This window comes from Hippoglossus stenolepis, chromosome 14 (genome assembly GCF_022539355.2).
Source record: "Hippoglossus stenolepis isolate QCI-W04-F060 chromosome 14, HSTE1.2, whole genome shotgun sequence".
Lineage (NCBI taxonomy): Eukaryota > Metazoa > Chordata > Actinopteri > Pleuronectiformes > Pleuronectidae > Hippoglossus > Hippoglossus stenolepis.
The window spans coordinates 1,478,537-1,484,536 of NC_061496.1; positions in this window are offsets into that span (position 1 = coordinate 1,478,537).

Here is a 6,000-nt window from a genome sequence, read left to right on the forward strand (position 1 = left end):
TACCAATAACCTGATGAGACGACTTTTTAAATCAGAGAAAGTTCAGTTATGATGCAGATTCTTTCTTCATCAGAGTCTTGTTGTTAGAAACGAGTTCAGTGTCTGGAACTGAACTTGATCGTCTCCTCATTATCCAACGAGTAAATAAATCTAATTCTTCACAGATCTAAATAAAAAGAATCTAATTATTCAGAGTCGTTAATCAGTGGATGTTTGTGTGTGTGTGTGTGTGTGTGTGTGTGTGTGTGTGTGTGTGTGTCCGACAGCGACGTGTCGGCCTCTCGCAGACGAGAGAGGCCGGACCGAGTCCTCTTCTCCCCCCCGTCGTGTAAGACAGCTGTGAAATGAAGGTGTTAATTATTCATGTGGTAATATGTATATATTTAAACTGCAGGGACGGAGACGAGCATCCATTATTCAGCACGTCAGGGCCTCCGCCAGATTTATCATTATTAAGTGAGACTGTGTGGGTGGCAGAGTGGACACAGGAGTGTTGAGACCCGTGTGTGTGTGTGTGTGTGTGTGTGTGTGTGTGTGTGTGTGTGTGTGTGCGTCTCGCTCAGAATCATAAATCACTCAAGTGGATCTCAAGAGTGTAAGTGTGTGTGTGTGTGTGTTTAATTACTTTTCACTACTGTTTAATTATTGCAGGAAGTCTTTACAGAATATAGGAGCTGCACGTGGGAGTATTTTCTGCCTGCTTGACTTTTCTTGTGTGTGTGTGTGTGTGTGTGTGTGTGTGTGTGTGTGTGTGTGTGTGTGTGTGTGTGTGTGTGTGTGTGTGTGTGTGTGTGTGTGTGTGTCTGTGTGTAGTAGATTAAAACCTGTTATTGGTTTTTCAAATTAAAGCATGTGAGTACGTTTTCTCAATTCTTAGCTCCAGTGAGCAGGTTGTGTTTTCACCGCATGACGTTTGTGTGTTTGTTTGTTTGTTTGTTTGTTTGTCAGCACGTCTACTTAGATTTTTTTATTTGGTCCATGTCCCATCTGCTAACATGGAGGAGGTTAATGACCTTTACTGCAGCCAGCCACCAGGGGGCGGTCCAGATGTGTGTGTGTCTGCTCAGAGACCTCAGGCTGATCCCACAGCTTCAGGATGAAGTGGATCTCAGACTCTGATCCAGATCTGGTCAGTGAAGCTCTGGTGACTGAATGAGATCAGATCCCTGCAGAGACAAACATCTGGTGAACGACTGGAACCAGACGAGTGGAGGCTGCTGGAGTCGAACCGTCACTGTCAGGGATGTTCATATATTTATATTTTCACTCTATTACAGGAGATTGTTTATGATCCATAAATCATGTTCTCTGAGGAACCGTTCACACCTTGTTTGGTTCAGAGCTTCAGTCTGAAGCTGAACATCAGGTTCAGACCTGATGAAAGGTTCCTCAGAGCAGAAGAGGAGTTCTGGGTCTGGATCAAACTGAACCAGGTTCTGTTGCTTTGCAGTGAAAACACTTTGTTGAACAGTTTGGACTTCACAGGAAGTAGAGACAGAATTAAACAATAGAAGAAGAAGAAGAAGAAGAAGAAGAAGCAGCTGCAGTCTTCACCTCCGACGATATAATGTTTGAACCACGAGGACGTTCATTTGGTGCATTTGAACTAGTGTGGAGTACTGTAGAACTACTAGTAATACCATCATCATGTTACCATGGCAACCAGATGAGGGTTTATTCATTTCCTCCATTCAAACAGACTACCCCCCACCTGACAACATGCCCACGTCAAACTCTGTCTACAAACCAATCAGAGTCTAGGTAGACTCCGCCCATGTAGGTGATGACGACAGGACGTACGTTCTTTCGTCCCTAAATTACAACGTGAAACCAAAGTAACAGATCAAAGGAAACTATGGAACAAAGACGTGAAGCTTCAGACTCTGAGTCGTCTTCTTTCTTCGTCTTCAGTCGTTTCCTGTCGCTCAGAGACGTTCACCTCACAGTGAACTTTACTTTATAAACTGCAGCAGGTTTCAGAGCTGAGTTGAATATTCACCTTGAGGCCTGAGTCAAGGTCACCTTCACTGCTCTGAGCTCGCTGGGATTTAATGTGCTGCTGATCAATTTAGTCCTTTTCTGTTTGGATTGATCGACAACTCGATTGATCAGCTGACCTGTAAGATAATCAATTTATCACTGCCTGAACCCCCAACCTTTTTATGGACTCGTGTACAGTGAAGGTTGAGCTGTGTGTGTGTGTGTGTGTGTGTGTGTGTGTGTGTGTGTGTGTGTGTGTGTGTGTGTGTGTGTGTCATTGAGAAACCCGTCCGGCCTCCTGCAGGTTTATTCCACAAATGACTGAATGTGAAATGTGTGAACGCTCGCTGGCGTCGAACCCGCGCTGCCGCGCTGCCTCGGAGCAACAGTTACTCAGATAAAATATTCTGGATCATTTTCTGGCCGTGTAATGAATTCAGAGTAATTGGTTCCTCAAAGGAAAATCTGTCAAGTGGATTCAGCTTATTTATGCTGAGACCTTCAAAGACTGAATCAACTTTTGTTAATTTTCAGATGTAGATCGTAGATGTACAGTAAGAAAACCATAAAAAATAGAAGCGGTAGTTGAGGGATTTCAGAGCCGAGTTCTCAAACTTCTTCAGTCCGGGACCCAAATCAGATTTTGAGTCTCTTACCCTGGAGGACCGAGGCTTATTAAAACCTTCTGGTTCGTATTCGTGTCAGGTACTCGGCCCAGAGAAAGTTCTCTGGATGTGAACCTGTAGTGACTGAGAACAGATGAGAACTGTATAAAGAATTCATGTTCCTTGTTTCTGGGGGCTGATAACATTCTGTTAAATTCTGGCTTATTAACTGTGTTGTTCAGGTCCTTGAAGAATTCATTCAAATCAATTAAAGAAGAATATTTGAGCAACATGTTTTATTTAACGACCGAGTACGAGGGTCTGTTTATCGTCTGATGAAGAAAGTTCATCAGAGGTTTGTTGAAGCTCTTCACACCAACGAGTCTGGAACCCGACCGCTCATTGGACTTCCACGTTATCAATGTTCGCAAAGCAGAGCTGCAACACGTCAGAGCTGCAACACGTCAGAGCATCAACACGTCAGAGCAGCAACACGTCAGAGCTGCAACACGTCAGAGCTGCAACACGTCAGAGCAGCAACACGTCAGAGCAGCAACACGTCAGAGCAGCAACACGTCAGAGCAGCAACACGTCAGAGCAGCAACACGTCAGAGCTGCAACACGTCAGAGCTGCAACACGTCAGAGCTGCAACACGTCAGAGCAGCAACACGTCAGAGCAGCAACACGTCAGAGCTGCAACACGTCAGAGCTGCAACACGTCAGAGCTGCAACACGTCAGAGCTGCAACACGTCAGAGCTGCAACACGTCAGAGCTGCAACACGTCAGAGCTGCAACACGTCAGAGCTGCAACACGTCAGAGCTGCAAAACAGGGGATGAACAGACAGCGTCCAGAAGTCGTTTATTCTTCTTTTATAGAAAAATACAAAGTGGAGTTGATTTGATAAACTGTAAATACAGATGGACGACGCGTCTCCTCTTCCTCCAGAAACAAACGCTGCCATGTTACGCATCTGGTCCGAGTCGGTGCAGTAACAATCAGGGGCGGGGCCTGGTGTCAAAGTCCCGCCCACACACACACCCACTCAACTGAGCTTGAACCAGTTTCAGCTGTGAAGGTGTGAAAGGTGTCACGCCCTCATTCTAAATGCAGCAGCAGCTGGACGGAGCCTGAAGACGCTGGATCTGGATCTGGATCTGGTCGTAGATCCTCGGAGAAACAAAAAGAACAGAAGCTGATGCTCTGTGTTGTTTAGTGTCGAGAGAATCCACTGAGCCTCAGTGTCTGGTACTGAGGTTCAGTTTCTCCACAGTTTCATACACAACGTCTGTCTTGTCTATATACGTCTGTAAACGTAGTTTTGTAAAGTCACTGGAAGATCTACATTTTGTGATTTATTCTCAAAGTTGTGTTTATCGGGAGGAAATTCTGAATTTTCTGCAGCAATAGTTTGAAAAGACTCTGAAGATGTTTTTTCAAAAGACACAAATAGAATTAACTACATGATCCTCAGTAGCAGATCAGAGGGAACCACACGGAACCTTTACCTCGAGAACTGAAGAGTTAAAACGATGTAAACACGTTGAGTTATGAGTCTCAGATCAGAAAGTGTTGCTGTGTAGATTTGTCTCTGTTTACAGCACCGTTCACTTTTTTGTTCTTCGCTCCTCTGCTGAACTCCTCTCTGTGATTTACCTCCGTTCAGGGGCTTAACTCCTCCTCACAGATGTGTGTCATTCTTAGCATTGTTGAGGACGTGCTGTACTTAGAGCTCAGGAGGAACGCCGGTTGCCCGGGGCAACCGCGGTGTTCATCCAAACATTCAAAACCAGGAATATCCCTGAGATAATCCACCGGCTTAAAGCACTTCAACTGCCCGCTGTGGTTTCTGATGCAAGAACAAACACACTTGACTCTGTTACCTGTGAGAGTCTGTGCGTGTGCACGTGAGCGTGCGTTCTGCCTGCAGTGTGTCAGCCTGACAGGACGGAGCTCAGGAGGATGTTTATACAACCGGGTGAGGAACTGCAGACGCAGCTCGCAGGTCACCACGGCGACGGCAGCCGCCTCAGCCAACACCTCGCTGAGAGACACCGAGATAAAGTTAACATGTCCTTCAGCTGCTTTTACACACACACACACGCACACACACACACGCACACACACACACACACACACAGGTGGGGTCACGTGATCCGTCCTATCTGTCATCATCGGATCAATCAGCACGCAGAGGTCAATTATTCTACACCTTTCATAATGGTTACAGAACTATTACACCATCTTCATCCCTCCAGCCAATGACAGATGATCCCCAGAGTGTGTGTGTGTGTGTGTGTTGTGTCTGTGTGTGTGTGTCTGTGTGTGTCTGAGTGTGTCTGAGATGAGTATCACAGAGGTCTTGTGTATCGTTTCATTATCTTTTAACCTTCCCTTTTTTCTCATCCCTCTCTTCTTTAAGTGTGAACAGGAGGTGCCAGTTTAATTAATCTGCTGTGTAACTGTAATGTGTCACTGTCACACTGCTCGGACACACACACACACACACATACACACACACACACACACACACACACACACACACACACACACACACACACACACAGACAAACCCTTGAAAAACAGATAATTTCATTGTGAATATTCATATGTGTGTGGATGTTTGTGCTTTATGTATTTATGTGTGTGTGTGTGTCCTTGTGACTCGACACACTGTTTGTCAACACAAACACAAACACTAAACAAACTTCTTAACCTGCAGAGTCGTATTAAACTGTATCATGATCAATACAACATGTTTCCCTGCAGCTGTGTGCGTGGGTGTGCATATTTGTGTGTCTGTCTTTCAGTGTGTGTGTGTGTGTGTCAGGTAACAGTCCCTTCCGTCAGTTAAGTCACCTCCGCATCGATCTGCTTTCCTAAAAATGTGTTTTGCATTGATTGACAGCGGAGTAATGAAGTGATGGAGCGGGAGCCCCGAGCGCCGCTCATCGATTGGCTCCTGCAGCTTTAACAATAACCTGCGACGGGGAACTTCTCTCCAATGAGCTGAGAAACGGTGATTTTATGGTGAATCATTGACAACAACAGGTTGCAATCATTCGCTGGTAATTGCTGCTTCTGGCTCCGAGTGTCGGACTTCAGAGCCGAGAGGATGTGAGAGAGAGAGAGAGAGAGAGAGAGCTGTCAACAACTTCCTGCCTCGCTCGCCCCTCTCGTTACCTCAGTGGCCTCCGTCTGAACCCACATTCTCAGCATCCATGTTTTTTTCTGCTGCTCGGTGTCACAGTTTTCTGTGCGAGTGGAGAGATGAAACGAAACGGATCCGATTCCCGCTCGCAGCGCTGCCTGTCCCCTGCTGTTGTGGAACTGGTGACCGGAGTTTGACTCCTGCGTTTGTCAAGTCCCGAAAAGAACTGATTTCCACAAGATGGAGGAGATGAGAGGACGTGG